General features: G+C 36.2%; 1 long non-coding RNA gene across 1 annotated transcript in view; it reads left to right on the plus strand.

Annotated features, from left to right (window-relative positions):
• The window catches only part of LOC110361018 (uncharacterized), a 67,237-nt gene extending 55,334 nt beyond the window's left edge, over positions 1–11,903 (plus strand). Inside the window, exon 4 of the long non-coding RNA XR_010470422.1 lies at positions 9,957–11,903. This is a non-coding gene — a long non-coding RNA (uncharacterized LOC110361018). The remainder of the gene's footprint in view (positions 1–9,956) is intronic.
• The last annotated feature ends 7,149 nt before the right edge of the window (positions 11,904–19,052 follow it).

Raw genomic sequence — 19,052 nt, forward strand, 5'->3', positions numbered from 1 at the left:
ATGCTCTTTTCTATATACATAATTCTGCATTTAATACTTGCTTTAAAAATACTGTATCCCTTTATATTCTCAGATACAATTTGTGAGATATTACCTTTTATAGGGAAACAGTTATAAACCTTTCCCCAAAGAAACAATATTTTTTTCTCTATATCACACACACAGAGAATCACACACAGAATGTTAGGGATTGCAAGGAACCTCAAAAGATCATCTAGTCTAATCCTCTTGCCAGAGCAGGAACACCTAGATGAGGTTACACAGGAAGGCGTCCAGGCAGGTTTTGAATGTCTCCAGAGTAGGAGACTCCACAACCTCCCTGGGAAGCCTGTTCCAGTGTTCTGTCACCCTCACTGTGAAGAAGATTCTTCTCAAATTTAAGTGGAACCTTTTGTATTCCAGTTTGTACCCATTACCCCTTGTCCTATCATTGGTTGTCACCGAGAAAAGCCTGGCTCCATCCTCATGACACTCACCCTTTATATATCTGTAAACATTAATGAGGTCACCCCTCAGTCTCCTCTTCTCCTTTTCTTTACATACATGGCTTTTCTTTATATATATGGCTTGTACTCCATTATCATACAATCATAGAATGTCCTGAGTTGGAAGGGACCCACAAGGACCATCAAGTCCAACTCCTGTCCATGCACAGGACAACCCCACAGTTCACACCATGTATCTGAGGGTGTTGTCCAGTCTCTTCTTGAACACTGTCAGGCTTGGTGCCATGACTACCTCATTAGGGAGCCTGTTCCAGTGCTCCACTACCCTCTGGGTGAAGAAACTTTTCCTAACATCCAATCTAAACATCCCCTGGCACATCTTCCTGCCATTCCCTCAGGTTCTGTCACTGGTCACCAGAGAGAAGAGATGGGTGCCTGCCACTCCTCCTCCCCTTGTGAGGAAGCTGTAGACCATGATGAGGACTCCTCTTTGTCTCCTCTCCTCCAGGCTGAACAAACCACGTGACTTTAGCAGTTCCTCATATGGCTTCCTCTCCAAACCCTTAACCATTAGTTTCTGTCAGTCACTCTAGAGTAACTGGGGGAATTAAGCTCACCTGCTCCACAGGGGACAAGATTTCTATGTCTCTGGTGAAATACAAAAGTCCATGCCCTAGCTGTCTAAGTGGATTGGCAGGATTTTTTTTTTATTTGTTTTTACATTTTTAGTGTGTTTTTTGTTTTTTTTTTTTTTTTTAATTTTCTCCAGTGTCAACTGTTATAATAATTATATTTTATTATAGTAGCTTTGTATGTGCAGGCAGATATGAATTATCAGCAAGGTAATTCACATTTATTAAAAACATGAAACTTAATTTGGAGTGATTCTTCGCTAAAACCAACATTACTTCAGTGTACTAGAGCAGGACATTATGATACATGCAATAAGCATAATCAACAAGTGTAGGTTATAAACTTGAAGGTCAGAAAATTGACATAGTTGGATGAAAGTGTCTCAATAAGGCCATTTAAACTGAGATGGGTGATTGGGTGATTCACAACAGAGTATACAGCAAATCATTTGAGTACCACTTATTCAGTGATTAAGCAAAACAGTTACTGAATATAACCGAAGACTGTGTATGACTGTTGGAAGGAATTTCCTTCCATTATTTATTATATATCTGTAAGCTTTAGAATTTAGTATAATTTTGTGTATTTTCTGATACTCTTCCTTTCCCCTTTTGGTGAGATTAGAAATAATTGGCATCTAGATAACAAAAGTATACGTAAGACCTTATTTACAAAATAAAGTCTATTATTAGCTGGGTAGCTTCAAATCCAAAATCCATCATAACTGAAAACAGTCATGTCTTGAGTTCATTGCAGGTGTCAAATTATGTTTAGATTTTTATGTATAGTTAAAAAATGTGCCCTTAAAAACATTGACCTGCATGCATATACATTTAGAAATTCAGATCCTGAAAATGCATAGGTAACTGAATTTTTATTAATCCCTAAATCAAAAGTATAAATAGCCATTGTATATCCTCCACAGAAGAAGTTAACAATACAATAGAAGTTGTCTCAGTTGTAATTTCCATTTAGCACTTTACTGATAGACTTTTCAGCATCTCCTTCCACCATTCATATCTGAAACAAACAAAAAGGTGAACTAAAAGAAGTAATGCAGAAAAATATACATATCTTTCCAGCAGTATAAAATAAATTCCTGAAATAAAGTAGTAAAAGATGTGACAGCTGAGTCTAGCCCGTATATTTTATTCAATTTTAGTCTACATATATGTGTAAAGGTGTATGCATATGTGTATGTACATACATAAAGTAATATACATGTAAATAACAAAATATCAGAGTAACATTAAAATTATGAATCCAATAATCACACCAAGTAGTATTTTCTTCAATGAGTAGTCCATTTAAGTCAACACTGTAACTCACTGGAGTTGGCACTGTACATTTCTTGAATAAGGACCAATACACAGATACACAGGTGCATTGCTGCCAGAGCTGAAGAAGGGATTAATCACAATTTTGAGAGGTCCCAGGTGTATGTTCACTTTCCTTCTGCTTCCAAAGATAAATCTGTTTTTATGCCACTATGTTTTCTGAGAGGTCTATTTGTATTTTTATGTTCAAAATTGAAAGTTGCTGACAAGAAACCACTGTCAATATCTTCAGTCAGAGGCACTATAGGTGACATCTAATCTAATCAAGCATCAAGCAAATATATCGCTGAAAAAATTTCATCAGCTTGTGGAGTGACCCCAAACAAACAAAAAAAAACAACGAATAACCCCAGTAGAAAATAATAACTAATTGTTGAAAAGAGGAAACTAAAAATTTTTGAAACTTAGATGGAACTGTTTAAAATTTAAGGATGAAAAAAATATATTATTTTCACACAAGCATGATATAAACTGGGCTCCTAGGTGTAGAAAAGAAAGAAAATTCAAACAGAAAGATACTGGCAAATGTAGAAAGATAAATCTCTCATTGCATTAATAATAGTAAACGAATATTTGTCTGAAATAACTCTAATTTAAATTCGATATTAGCAAAGCTTCTCCTAAAGACATCCTTATTTCTGCATCACAGAATAGAAAAATTGTTCATAAACAGTTCAGTTTTGTCAAAAGATCAGCGCTAAAATGCTGCTGAGGTCAACTTCTCATGACCCTTCTGCTTCATAAACACTGAGTGAATAAATTAAATTGCCTAAGGGCAACACTGACTTTTGCACCTGACTTTTCAGAGAATATTCCTTTATTTTCTGTCTTCTTTTGTCTGTTTGTTTGTTTGCCTTGAACTGCTAGTCCTTAATCATGTGTGGTTATCCTTCATCTTTTTACTTCTGACGATATTCTTTTTAGCCATCTACTGACGTGCTGACACAGCCGGCATCCAAGCAACACTTGTATGCTGGACTAAACCTGAGGATTCCATGTAGGGGAAATTCATATTTCAGTCAAGGCAGTTTGCACTACAAAAAGAAAACGAGTAACAAAAATGGATTTATGCAAGGCATGTTTTTATGATTAGTTATATATTTATGAAATATTGTAAATTGAAACACAGAATATATAACAATTTACAGAAATATGTATGTTTGTATATGTGCAACATATATTTTCGTACACATAGCATAGATATATATACATGCTTTGACACTATTTGCATTTAGATTTTCCTGCTTCACAACTGAGTACTTACTATGGTAACTTCCATCTGTGGAAAATGTAGGATTTTTTTTCTGTTGACTTTTGCAATCAGTGTTTGTTCTAACTCTAGGAAGTTGCTGTCAACTTTACTTATTTTACACCCAATTGATTACAAAATTATATTTTCTATACTTATATAAGTGTATATAATGGGTTGGCAGCAAGAAATACGCAACAAGCAATGCTCAAAATTGACTGTTAAATGCAAGTTAATGAAAACCCAATATAGTTCAGCAGCCTAAAGGTTCAGCTTTGGCATCCACTTACGAGAATCTTGAGTAAAATTATTGTTGGAAGCTCTCATAAACATCTGTAGTAAGGCTAGTAACTGGTTCCTCTGTATTCTGAGTTTATCTTAAATGCCTATAGCGGAAGAATGAGCTCTTTATCAGTCACTGAGGCGCATATTAATTTGAAAGGCTAAGTATTTACAAAGCTTTATAATTTCATGTAAAGTTTTAAAATAAAATCTCAATTAACTTTCTAAAAATCATTTATTAATTGATAAGAGCCTACTTAAAGTGAATAGTGATGAAATTATGTACATATATATATAGAAACTTTAATTATCATAACAGCTCTTTAAAACGAGTCCACATATTATCCTCAAGCAATCCTTGAAGCTGTGTCCTCCATCTGTTTTTAGGAAACCCTAATTTTTATTTTGTTCTCTCATCAAAATATGCAAAGTATGAGTTAAGTTCTGTGGAAAAGATGTCTGGTGATGTTTAAGAGCAACAAGGGATCAGTTTTAGATGCAATCTTATAAGGGTTCTTTGGCATATAGAAAACCAAGCCAGATATTTGATATGCCTTTTACTGAATTTGGAAATTGCAAAACCAGTCTAAGAAAAAAGGTATTGACTTGATTTAAACTAGTTCAATACAGGCAAGAATACTACTTTGTGGAGAAGGACATCTTGACTTGCAATTACATAATAAATGAAATTTTACCCAACCAACGATTGTCATAGGAAATTGTATTCCTGCAAACAGTGAAACTCATGGTGAATAGCACTGTTGAAGTAGTCTAAGCAATACAGTAGTATCGACATGTTAATAACCATTTTGTTGGTACATCTGAATATAAATATTTGGCACTCAAGTAGCATCAAGTATACAGTTAATTATAATAAATTAACATTTCATAAATTTCTCTACCTCTTCAGAGTTTTTCAAAGCTCTTAATGAGGAATAAGTAAATACTGATATCAAAAGTAATCTATCTTATTTTACTTTTTAATCACGTTGTCCTACTTTTAAAGTGGTATTGCTTAAATATAACTCCATGGTTCCTCCAGGAACAGAGTAAAGCAAATGTTAGTTTGATTCAATGACAACTAAAATCAATAGAAAAATTGTCATGATAGTGACAGACACTGGCCACAACAGCTTTATTGACTCTTTTGGTTGCCCAAAATACAGTATGTGCTTACTAAACATATAAAATGGCACAGTTCTACCCCAGAGGACTCACATTCTAGTATCAGATGAGAGTAATTCATCAGATTACTATTCAGAAACAAAATCACAGAATCATAGAATCACAGAATGTTAGGGATTGGAAGTGACCTCAAAGAGATCATCTAGTCCAATCCCCCTGCCGGAGCAGCAACACCTAGATGAAGTTACACAGGAACGTGTCCAGGCAGGTCCTGAATGTCTCCAGACTAGGAAACTCCACAACCCCCCTGGGCAGCCTGTTCCAGTGTTCTGTCACCCTCACTGAGGAGAAGTTTCTTCTCAAATTTAAGTGGAACCTCTTGTGTTCCAGTTTGAACCCATTACCCCTTGTCCTACCATTAGTTGTCACCGAGAAGAGCCTGGCTCCATCCTCAGGACACTCACCCTTTATATATTTGTAAACATATAATAAGGTCACCCCTCAGTCTCCTCCAAGCTAAAGAGACCCAGCTCCCTCAGCCTTTCCTCATAAGGGAGTGCTCCACTCCCTTAATCATCTTTGTTGCCCTGCGCTGGACTCTCTCCAGCAGTTCCCTGTCCTTCTTGAACTGAGGGGCCCAGAACTGAACAGAATATTCCAGGTGCGGTCTCACCAGGGCAGAGTAGAGGGGAAGGAGAATCTCCCTCGACCTACTAACCACCCCAATTCTAATACACCCCATGCCTTATCTTAACCCTTTGAGATTACTTCCAGAAAAGAAGAGAGAGTTTAAAATATTTTCCTTGTTTTCTTCTTACTGTAACTCCAGAATAGTCTTCTCTCTCCTGGCCTTTACAGTGTTAGTCCCAGTTATGTCTTTTTTTTTCCAAACTGTCCATCTTCACATGGTGTATTCAAATTGCATGTAGTGCCTTTCATACATATTTTTAGAAGTTTTGGCCAAATAGATATGACTAATATATAGAAATATTTTAAATGGCAGTTATATGTATTTATATTTATATTTTAAGATGTACCAACAAAATGGTCATGAACATAGCTGTTCAACTCTATTACCTGCTTATCTTACGAATAATACTTGCTTATTGTCACTCCATTGCATTGATTAAGACCGTAACATGTAAGTTTACTCCAAGTCTGACTGAAGAAATGGCCAGGTTATCTCCTATCACTTATAACCAATGCCACCTTGTTTGGAAGGACAAAGAGTTTAGATAGGAACAAGACCTCTTGTACTCAGTTTCTAGATTATTTCCTTTATTATTATTATTGGTACTGGAAGAAAGTACCAGGGTCAAGACCTCAGGAAAATTATGGGCCCTGACTATATGAAGTATCTTATAAGTATGCAACTACATAAACCCAAGTGTTTCTTATCAGTCTCCTCTCTTTAAACTTAAAATCCTAGAATCACTGAAACTCAGGTCTGTACTACAGAACTGATCAAAAATGTCCAAAACAGACATGGAGATCTTATGAAGTTTTCTGGGTCTTTTTTTTTTTTCTTTTTTTGTATTAGTATTTTTGAAATTTTGTTAGCAGAATGTCACAGTTTAAGGCAAGGTGGCAATAAACCGTGGCATACGCTCCCTGTTACCCTCTTACCTCCCACCATCCCTTTTCCTTTCGATTGGAAAGATGATAGAGAAGATAAAAGAGAAGGAAGAGAGACTTAGACTTCAAGTTGGAAGGTTTTAAAGTGTTTTACTAATGTTACTAATAAATAGAGAATATATACATAAAATATACAAAACCAATCTTGAATGCTCGATGTGGAGTTGGCGTCACTCCAGCAGTGACAGAGCTGACTGTGCGGACCTGGTGGCTCCAGCAGGTGCAGCTCATGCCCCCAAAAGTCATGGGCGGGACTTTACAGCAAACCGGAAACTGGTTGCAGGAATGCAGGGCCTGAGGCCTGTAGATCATGGGCAGACAGGCAGGGTCCTCTCTAGATGCCGGCCATGGTCGAAGAGAGAGTGACCCTCGTGATCACCCTCCTATATAGGGGGTATGACGATTATGGGAGGGAATACTTCAGTTGGTCAGTTTTAGTCACCTGATCCATCCACCCCTCCTCAAACATGTCCCTCTCACAATGGAACGTGGGAAAACTTATCAGCCTTTCTTGCCTGCCATAGTAATAAATCTAAACATGAGCTTCTTCAGCATTCCGTTGGCCTTCTTATAAGCACCGAGTACAGCATCCAAGGAAAAATATGCAGACTACAACTCAGAGAAGTACAGCCACCTAGAAGAACTTAGCTGAAAGAAAAATCACTAAAAGAGAACCGGTCTTGTTTTTAACAAAACCAGGACACAGAACATTTGAAAATTAGCAATAGCGTGATTTCCTATGAAAACATAAAAGTTAATGAGAAATAATACTTCTGGTGAACTTGCCAGTTTTATGTTTATGGTTGGACTCAACATTCTTAGGGATTTTTTCCAAGCTAAATGATTCTGTGATTTACTGATGAATTAAAAATTGTAGCTGGACTGACTCAACAGCTGAGTGCTGTCAAAAGTACAACAGTATTTTTCTGCTGTTGGATTAGTGAAATACATCAATTGTCATGGAGGAATTTAAGAGTGATAAAACCTCAAGGACAGAACTCCACAATGCAGTGATATAAATTTTAGATCTTATTTCTAAGGAGGATAGGTATAGCAGGGCAAATAACAATGTTTTAAAACCCACTCCCATAGTGTGTACAGAATACACATCCACACAGAAGAAGGTCACCACTGCTCCAGTCCAGGTGTCATCAGCATGGGAATGCAGGGAAACAGGATGTTCACTCTAACCAGTCAGCGCGCCTGAGTCCTTACTGGCAAACTGGTTTCCATGCATGATGAACCAGCCTCAGGCTCAGCTTCTGCATAGCGTTGGACTTTCATGGACTTCTACCCCTGCTGTAGGACTCTTCCCTCTTTATTGCTTTCTCACTTAGGTGGTCATGGTTGTCAGAAGATGTCAATGGCCTTACTGGTCAGAACATACCAGGCCAAATTTTTTTGATTTCTCTGTATCTAAAGTCAAATAGCTGGTATTGCCTGGTTGCTAGTGGCTTCTGGTTCTACTCTACGTGCCCACCATGTCCAGATATGTTACCAAGATGTAAAATTGTAACAGTTCCTACTCTATTGCCTTCCATGCATACCCAGATGCAACTCAGATCTCCTAGATATGCCTCCCCATAACAACTTTCTACATTATTTTTTTCTGCTTCCTCAGTCTATACCAGCACCTTCTAATAAGTTAGAGGTGGAGAGCTGTAGTGAAAATCTCACTTATCTGAGTGGTGCCTTTGTATATGTCATCAACTCGGTACAGGATGTCAAATATACTTGTAACTAACCTGGCGGACACAGGAAAATTCAATCACGTGCACATAACAAAGGAAATAGGCTGGAAGTTTTTGGTGGTGATTAACATGTTGGTTCTAGCCAAAATGTATCACTTCATCCTAGAGAAATATGAAGAATCTGCTAATTTTTGCCTTCTCCCAGACAGAGCTTGCATCATGACCACTAATGCCTTTAAGTCAGTCAGTGCTCTGCTGACCAGGTAGTTATTTGATGTTCAGAAGCTTGAAATAATTGTAATAGGAGGAAATTATTAAATTTAAGAAATTACAACAGTTCACAGTGGTTTCAACCCAAGCATCAATTTATCTTTCGAATGCAGACAGGCAAAATTGCAAAATGCAGTTCTGGTGTTAGAAAAACCCAGTGATTTAATTCAGAGGATCGCTTACTAAATCCATAGCAGGTACACCCACCCCCTGACAACATTCTTGATTATAAGTTCCTCCTTTATCACTATTCTTACCACCAGAGACCCACAGATTTACCAATACACTTTACATTCTTCTAAAAAGTATAAAATAATAATGTTTTGTTTTACACAACCCCTTCTAATTTTCATAGGGGAAGGAAAATAAAATCTCAGAGACTTTTATTTATAATACATTTTTCCTTGTGAGTATTTGGTATAATATAACTATAATATAGGTACCTAGCTGAGTAATCATCATATTTATTTATTTATCTATCCCATAGAGGAGAATATTCAATCTTTGCTCTGTGCTTGATTGAAAATTGGATAAACGCCACCCCAATAATTCTGAACTGGTGAACGGAAGTTGCTTGATGTTCTAATGCCTTTCTTGCAATAATTCTGCCTCTGGACATACCTGAAGATGCACCATTCTTGCTAAACAAGAAAATCTAATAAATATGGACCTGCACCACTACATGCAAGCCATCAGCTACCTTAGATGCTATTCTCAGATATTAATTAAATATATATTAGGGACAAAAATTCTGTGCCAGAGCATCTGTTCACTTGTCTTGTAATGCATGATTTGTGTTTTCTAATACAGACTCTAGTACAATAATGTGAAAAATTGTACTCAGAAAGCACAATTGTACATCAAGGAAACATGCCATATTGGACTAGTTCTTTGGCCATGTTGGAACAACTGGTAAAAGATTTGACAAAATTCCACAGCGTAAGAATTTGAGTGATGCCTGGTTTAAAGCCAGGAAAATATATCCAAAAGGAGACGAAAGAAAAGAAAGGAACTGTTAAAACTAACTGTTGTTTTAATGACTGATTTTCAACTAGCAATCTTCTGGTTTTGAAATTCTGACAAAGGAATTGGTGTGTATGTCACAATGAAATTGCAATAAGCTTTCTGCTTTCTTCATGCTCTGTTCAGGTCACTCAGAGCATGAAAGGTCAGTGTAAGTTTTTATTACACTGGTTCTCCTTTCTGGGGAACAAAAATTGTTAGTATCAATGAGAGCCATAGTAATTTACTTTTTTACTTTTTTTTTTTTTTTTTTTTTTTTCCCCAGTGTTACATCAAGGAAACTCCCAGTTAAACTCTGAAGTTCTACCAGCCTTTCATGCCACCATGTATCCTTCCACCAAAGCACGAAAAATTTTAAAAGCTTATTTAAATTTAGTTGTCAGTGAGAATTCTTTTCTTCTGCTCTGTGAAATGTCATCCTGCTGTTCAGTTCAAACTTGGGGTCGGTCTGCTCCTCAGAAATAGTTACTAAGTTCCATATAAAACTTGTTAAAGCTTTTATTAGCAGAATTCTGTAATTTAGGAATATTTTAGTTGTGTTTAATTATGTGAGGCAGTAGACAGTGTTGGCAAGACAATTTATGTGTTCAAGATGAAGGAATTATTCAGCTCAATCATTATTACTTAATTTAACTATTTGGTTTTCTAATTGAATTAGTCTTTGCAGTTACTAAGAACTCGTAGATTATAAGACTTGTGGCTTCCAACAAAGTCAGCACTTTGATCCTGAAATCCTGTCTGCACCAGCAAATTGTGTGTAAGTTAATGAAATCCTCACACTCAATGCATTCTGTATCAGTGCACAGGGAAGTAAACACAATCACATCATGCCTACTGTCCTATGAGAAATTATTAAAAATCATTCTCTTTATATATTGAATATCACAGTATCACAGTATCACAGTATATTTGGGATTGGAAGGGATCTCAAAAGATCATCTAGTCCAATCCCCCTGCTGGAGCAGGAACGCCTAGGTGAGGTCTCACAGGAACATGTCCAGGCAGGTTTTGAATGTCTCCAGCAAAGGAGACTCCACAACGCCCCTGGGCAGCCTGTTCCAGTGCTCTGTCACCCTCACTGTGAAGAAGTTTTTTCTCAAATTTAAGTGGAACCTCTTGTGTTCCAGCTTGATCCCATTACCCCTTGTCCTATCATTGTTTGCCACCGAGAAGAGCCTGGATCCATCCTCGTGGCACTCACCCTTTATATATTTTTAAACATTAATAAGGTCACCCCTCAGTCTCCTCTTCTCCAAACTAAAGAGACCCAGCTCCCTCAGCCTTTCTTCATAAGGGAGGTGCTCCACTCCCTTAATCATCTTTGTCGCCCTGTGCTCTCCAGCAGTTCCCTGTCCTTGAACTGAAGGGCCCAGAACGGGACACAATATTCTAGGGGTCTCACCAGGGCGGAGTAGAGGGGAAGGAGGACCTCTCTCGATCTACTAACCACCCCCCTTGTAATACACCCAAGGATGCCATTGGCCTTCCTCTCCACAAGGGCACCGTGCTGGCTCATGGTCATCCTGTTGTCCACCAGGGCCCCCAGGTACCTTTCCCCTACACTACTCTCTAATATGTAATTTCCCAAACTATACTGGAACATGGGGTTGTTCCTGCCCAGATGCAGGACTCTACACTTTCCCTTGTTAAATTTCATCATATTCTTGAATATTTAATACATTCTAGAAAAAAACTAACAAAATATAAATTACCAGCTTCATTTTATATGAAAAAGAGAGTGTTGAAGTGGAATTTCAGCCAGATATCACAATAGAGAGAGAAATAAAAATGTAGAAAATGAAACAGGAGATTAAAATTAATGAGGTAATACTTTTCACTTGTTATAATGCATTTTTAATCCTAATTTGAAAGGGAGTATAAGATAAAACACCCTACAGGTTTATGCAATAGTGGAAACAGAAGCTTGCTCTTGGCTTCTGTAAGTCCAAGCTTTGTGTGCACACTCACATAAACACATTCACACATAAAATGTATCACTTGTTAAAATGAAATTTCCCTAGAGGTATTGCTGTGTAAGAGAAATCTTTTGCCTTAGTGCTGTACCAGTCCACCATTTCCAGTCATAATGAGCTATTTTACTTTGTATCCTGTCGTTGAAGCTTTTTTATGAGAATCTTTGTTCTTCCATTTGGATAAGTATTTTATGATTTTCATTCTTCATTGGCTTAAAGGTCATTATCAGTTCTAGTTATTTTGCCTGTAGCTCTTTTTTGTTTTCATGCAACTTTCCAGTCCTTCACTGACCTTTGAAAAACTTATGAAAGTAACGGTAATTTTTATGTGAATTTGTAGGCTTTGAAGCATAACAATCTTCCATCGTGCACTCGTAACTTAGCCTTTAGGAACTGTGAATCGAACATATTCCTGTTTAAAACAAGTTTAATGCAGAAATGCAATTATTAAAGAAATGTGAACTAATTTAAACCTAGTTTGAGGCGTTAACCTTCCCATCCATTCAGCCACTTTGACTGGATAACTGCTGACTTAATTTTTTTGCCTGTCAGTAGAAAAGTATCCCATCAATATGCAATAACTTGAAGAAAAGAATTGATGTACTGTGCTGGTGGGCAGAAACAATCGAGATTGTTCTCCCTGAATTCAAATTATTGAGCAGTTTCTGTGTTATGCTGCCCATTAACTTAAATGAGAACATTTTGTAATGCCAAGTACCTAAGAATATCAGCTTCAGCATTCTCATTGTGTGATTTTATTTTTTTTCTTTTTGATATTGTTATATCTGGGGATTTCTAATCAGAGATACTACGCCTGTTAAGATGGTGTCATTTAAAAATTCCATTATGTTGGCAGGTTAGCATTTACCTACTGTGATGCAGGAGCAAGGGTCTAATCCAGAGTGATATACAGCTGTCCTTTGTTTATGTATCAGAAGGAAAGTCAAAGCCAACAGATAATAAGTTAATAGTTTATGAATATCTCAGACAATTTAAAAACCAAACCAAAACAAAACCAAACAAAAAAACTCCCACCATAACTTCGTTTTTCTTCTTTCACCTTCTAAATCATGGTTCACAAAACTTCAATACATTGCAGAGCATGTTCTACCCTTATTTACTTACTAAAAATATGAAGTAAATATGTTGGCTTGAGTGGGGAAGCTTGCCTTACTGAGATTTTTAATCATGGAATGTAGAGTGATTTGGGGTTCTCTTTCATCTCCTGTCTCTCTGTAATGTTGAATGCAAAGATCTTTTGGGAAATCCAGCTGATCTACGGAAGATTATTTCATGGAACAACAAAAATACCATATCTCACTTTCTGCTGTGCTGACAAAAGCAAATTGTAGTCAGAAAAGCAAGGACTTGAAATGAAAGAAAAAACAGCTACATGATCAAAGGGCTAGTGCAGTTACATTTATTTTACTCACTTCTAATACAATGCAATATAGCAGAAATCCACTTTTCACATTCAGCAAATGGGCACACAGCTCTTGTCACCACAATCCCAGGCAAAAAAGATTTTTGCTATAGCTGTTGCATCTATTTCTGCGGCTAGGTTGGACTGCAGAGAAAAAGCAGTAGGAAAAAAGCTTGCCTAGAACATTTTCTTTGGTCCAGAAGGATTTCTGAAATTTCCAGCTCTGCAAATATTACATGATGCCCATTAATATAATCCTCTTTTACTCTCACCTCTTCAAATAGAGCTTTTGAGCAGCTGTCACAAGAGGACTGGGAAATTGGCAAATATAAGATGAATCAGGTCACAGTAATGCTTTTATAATGGTGCTGGCAATGTTTTTGACCTTCATGTTCTGACAGTTAGTTTATTTTCACCACCAGTCAGAGCTTCTGTTGTCAAAAATTGTCAATGATATGTCAGTTCAGAGTGCATTTTGGGGAAGTAGGCAAGCTTATTCCAATGGATTACCTACAGGGGAAAAACAATACTCATGATTCAAATTTTAAACAATAACACGGCAAAAAAAAAGGGTCCTGAATATCCTTACGGCTTATAAAATCACACCTAAACAGTTAGCCAACAGGCTAAACAGAAATCAAAATCTTCATAAAGACATCACAGGCAAACAGACCAATTATAATTTGTTTTTACTATTGTAATATTGTAATTTAATATTGTAATAATCCTAAACCTGACAATTTAGAGATTCAAGATGGATAAAATTATAGGATTTATGCCTTAGAAGGATAAACTATGTTTTATCCTCTCATATTAGTTTGTCAATAGTGACTTTTCTTGTGAATTCTTCGTTTTTTTCTACTTTTTTTGAGACTTATCTAAAATCCAAAAATAACTTTTTTTTTCCGGTATTACTGTTACTGAACACGTGAAACAAACCAACAAAAAAATATTAAAAACAAAAACTTTAACTTTCATTTAAATTTTTCACAACAGAGAAGAAATTACATTTTTCTACCTACTTTATTAACTGTATTTATTATTTGAATTTTGTCAAGAAAATGGTTCTTTTCTTCTTTTTTTTTTTTCTTTTTTAACTGGGCACAGGGAGGTAAATTTAAAATATAAAGAGATTATTACTTCTACCTAATTTGTATAGAATCGCCAAGGATCAAGGAGGACTGTACTCTCTCCTTTTGTCTTTCATCATGGACAAGTATGAGACTGAGCATAAAAAAAAAAACAAACAACTTTGATAACTTAACTTTGAATATGGGGCAAGAAAAAGAGTGGGTGTAAAAGAGCTATCTGACTCCAGCTTGTGATCCATTCTTTACACTGTTTGCCTCTGGTAGGTATGTGCGCTGCTCTTAGCTGGGATGGAGTTAATTTGCTTCATAGCAAGCAATATGGTGCTGTGTTTCAGATTTGTGACTGAAACAGTTTTTTAACTATTGCTGAGTACTGCTTGCACAATGTCAAGGCCTGTTTCTTGCCCTGGAGAGTGGTCAAGAAGTTGGGAGGGGACACAGCCAGGACAGCTGACCCCAAATAACCGAAGGGACTTTCCGTGCCCTACAATGTCATGCCGAGCAATAAAACTGAGTGGGAGTTTTTCTAAAGAAGGCGTTGCCTACAGCTTGTCTACACGTAGGTCTGCTGGTGGAAGGTGGTAAGACATTGATCTGGTTTTTGTGGATTTTTGGTGGTTGGTTGTTTTTTTGGTTTTGTTTTTGGATTTTGTTTTTACTTATTAAATACCTTTGTCTTGGCCCACAAATTTTTCTTGCTTCAGTCCTTCCAGTTCTCTCCCCCATCCTGCTCCACGGGAGTGCAGAAATGGCTGTGTGAGGGCTTTCGAACTGGCTGGGTTGACCCACCATAGCATGAAAAACAATAAATCCTCCTCTGCAAAGATCTCAAAGCTAAAGTCTGTGCAGTAACGTCAGCACACTCTTCATCATATATCTTCAGATTTTCACAGACATGGCAATGTTGAGACTTCTTTTTGTTGTTTCTTTTTTTTAGATGTCAAAATAAACTTATTTTAAGTCTGAAAGAACATAGTCACTCAAGCCATCACTTTATTCACAGCTGCCTGCAGAAAAGACAGACTCACAAATGAGGTGTAATGACAAAGCTCTGGGAAAGTCAACCAGAATGTGCTAGATCAGCCACACAGGCAATATGATCTCAAGGCTACTATGAGCAGAGCGACTCTTAGCCTGAGAGAAGATAGTTGTGATATAATATATATTAAATGGGAGCTCAAGGTACTTAAATTTAGCATCCTTTCAGAGATACTCACAGGAGCTGGTATAAATGACACAGGGCCGACGTTGGAGTCTCAGGTAAAAAACAGACTCTTCTAAAATGACCTAAGACACTTACTTTTTGCCCCCCAAATCTCTTCCTAAGTGTTGCTCATTACATATAAAGTCCAGGATTTCCATTTCATCAGAAAGAACAAGGTAATAAAAGCTTTCTGCCTGGATTTCTATTCTACATGTCTTTTCCCGTGCAAGAGTGAGAGAGGAAAGTGTCAGCTGGGAGTGTGCTATGTTCATTACATGCAAGGTATAGTGCATTTTACCTTAGAGGAATAAAAGAACCCAAAAAAGCAGAATGCTGTTCTTCAGGTTAGGTTCTACACGAATCTCCTCCAGCAAGACAATGTCCTGCCTCTTCCGTCAGACCTTCCAGAAGAACTATAAGTCAAAGCACAGCTTGAAAACATATGTGTGGTCACAACCAACATTTCCACAGTCTCAAAAAGCTTCTGCTGCATTACTAATTGCAAAAGCATTTTATTATGTATTAATGAGCAATAAAATTCTTACATACTTTTGACAGGTTCTATTTTAAAGAAAAACTGTGAAAATAAATATATAATTTAAGTATTATTTACAATATGAAGTTGAGAGATTTGTAGTCACATACATTGCCACAGGACCAGGAAAAACATGTTTTCATTGTAATTTACATAAGCACTTAGCCACTGCCTCAGGAAAACCTTAAAAGGAACACATAAAGTATTCATATTTTTACTTAAAATAACATTAAAAATGAATGCATCCTCATTACCTTAGTTCATTAGTATTTTCAATTGATTCATACTGTAGTCTCTGTCTTACTTTTAGCTTACTTTTTTTTTTTATTTAATAATTTTGTACCAAACCTAAAATTTCCTTTTCACCAATGTAGCTGATGAGTAGAGGGCTATAAAATATTTTTTAATCAAACATGTTCTGTCATGTTCTTCAAGTAGAAGGATACATTAAAATCTATAAATTCTTAACATGCTGAAATTTGATGTGTAACTGGGATTAATTCTAGATATACTTCAACAAAGTATAACAAATTTTATCATTTGTCAGACATAAATCAGAATAGTATAGATATACAGTTCCTTTAAATCAGCTGGTGAATGATGTGGCTTGCTCGCTGGAGCTGTGACTTTTTATGCCAGTTAGGTAAAACAATCTAAAAGCAATGAGTCTCTATAAGCAGCTCTGGCATGTAGCTGATCAGAAATCTTTGAAGTAAGCAAACTAAAACCGTGAGATCTGGGCCTGACCCTAAAGTTTCTTTATAAAAAGTTAAAACATCCTGTATTCCAGTAGAACAGCAAAAAGGTGATTTTCCTAGGAAAATCCAGTAGAGATTTCCTTCATTTTTTTCCTTAGATTTTAATGTTAGAAGCTATTTGGGGGCTTCAGCTTGCAAAAGAAGAGCTAAATACAAAAGCAGTTATACTCAATTGGCTTGTAGAACGATACAGTATGCCTGACTCAAGTCCAGATTAATTTCATTTCTGTTGACGACACTCCATTTAAAACGTCTAAAGGGAAAACAAAAAAAGAAAATATGAAGAAAAATATTTGAGAAGTATTTGGCCAAAATTACATCAAACCACATATTTATGTTCCCTTTTAATTGTATGGTAATTCAGGTTTCTGATATACTTTAGAATGGACTATTACTTAATTCAAGACCGATACAAATAATGTTTTTTCACGTAATTTATTGAATGTGTCCTAAATTGTCCTAAAACCTTGATCTGCCATAAAACCTTTACCCAAGATTCTCTAAGAAGGAAGACGAATCTGTATACATGTTCTCTGGTTTTAAGATGAATTTGGATGCCACGCAGCATAATTTAGCACTTTGCAAATTCAGGGTCGTACAGATTCAAACATACTATATTTTACATTATAATATTTCAGTCATCTCAGCTAGTTTAGACTAAGATGTGTTCTTCAAATATAGTTTTAAGTAAGTAAACCTTTTTAATGTATATTATCTATAGAAAGTTGCACAAGAAAATTCTAATGTATGCTGTGTGTTTTAACTCAAAGAACACTTAATGCACATTTAGTGATCCCTTATTATTTATTCCAGTGTCAGAAATGCTGTAATGTTTTGACGATCATATAATTAGCACCACAAATAGCCACAGAGAATTGGTTTGGACCTGAGAGCTGAATTTTCTGGGCTTGGAATGCTCACTTGGGACTAGTTAGAATACGTTACTGTCTGGGACTAACATTCTCAGGCTTGTTCCTTTTGTTGAGGATTATGTGCTATATATATCATTCACAAGATGTACTAGAACACAATCTTGTAACCCTGTATATTAATGTCCTTTGAGGGGTAATATATATTTTAAATATACTTTAGAGGAACACTGATCTTAAGTTATAACCATTACTTGATATTTTTAAAAATGCATTGCTACCACTGTTTTGGTCTCCAGGATTAATAAAATTTTCACTACACAGTAGTTGTCCTCCATCAAAAAGCATAACTGCCTTTGCTAGCTATTTGCTAGCTCTTATTAGTTGTTATGTCATGCTAGCATTTCTGCCTTCATAAGTTTCCGTTTTTGCCTGCAGCACTGATTTTCATAAGTATGGTCTCCTGGATTTTCTGGTTTTGTTTGATTTATTCTCACTGATTAATTTCCAGCTGTTTCCATATTTCATATATCATTGGTGTTTTTGACAGCTGCCTTCAGAACTTATACTTTTTTTTCCCTTCCTTTGCAACAGTTTTTAGCTATTTAATCCCAGCTTTAGAGAACATCTGAAGTACAGGTATTTTTAAAATTACCCTTAGAATTTGGTTAAAACATAAAGGTATAAGAATTTTGTTTCCTTCCTCCCAAATCTCAATAATAATTTTACTTTTTTCTGAGGATAGCCAGCTCAGTCTATATGTGATAATTTTTATCTAATAGCTTTTAAATATTGTAAGAGGGCTTTTCATATGGATTTCCTATAAAACCTATGGTTCTGGGTTTTAACTCACCATCTTTCTCTTAAAGTCATACCATATCAGTGCAGAGAATTGTTGAAATTGATGCTACAGTGAAATGGACTGTGGTGTTTTCCTAAGAAAGATAACTTAGACATTGAATTAAAGTTTTAACACTTTGCAGCAGCACCTCACCCTCTATGAAAATCCAGATAAAATCATTGCTAATAAATAAATTTTCCTTATTTTCTCCAAGAATTTAGCTGTGAATTTGTGTCAATGTTTAGCCCCTGCATTTTTTTGAACTGGGCTGCCATTTTCAACCATTCTTAAATCCAAAGCTGCTTTATTGCCATAGAAACAAACCAAACCAAACCAAATGAAATCAATACCACCAACAACAAAATCTGGTAGCAGTTTTTAAATATTATTGTTTATACCTGCTCTGAAGCAGTCAGATGACCCAGTGCTTGAAATCCTACTATAACCTCTTGTATCTATTAATAAGTTGCTTTTTCATGTGTTTACCTTTTATAGTGAACAAAAAGAACACTTACTTTTCTTAATCTACTGTACATTCTGGACTGATGATGAATATTTCTATGGAGGGAAATAAGTTAGAAAGTGCCCTAAAAATTTGAAGGCAGAGAATAAAATATTCTATGAAACTTTAAATCAAAAAGAGGAATAAAGGGGGCATGGTGGTGGT

The sequence above is a fragment of the Columba livia genome, chromosome 2 (genome assembly GCF_036013475.1).
Source record: "Columba livia isolate bColLiv1 breed racing homer chromosome 2, bColLiv1.pat.W.v2, whole genome shotgun sequence".
Lineage (NCBI taxonomy): Eukaryota > Metazoa > Chordata > Aves > Columbiformes > Columbidae > Columba > Columba livia.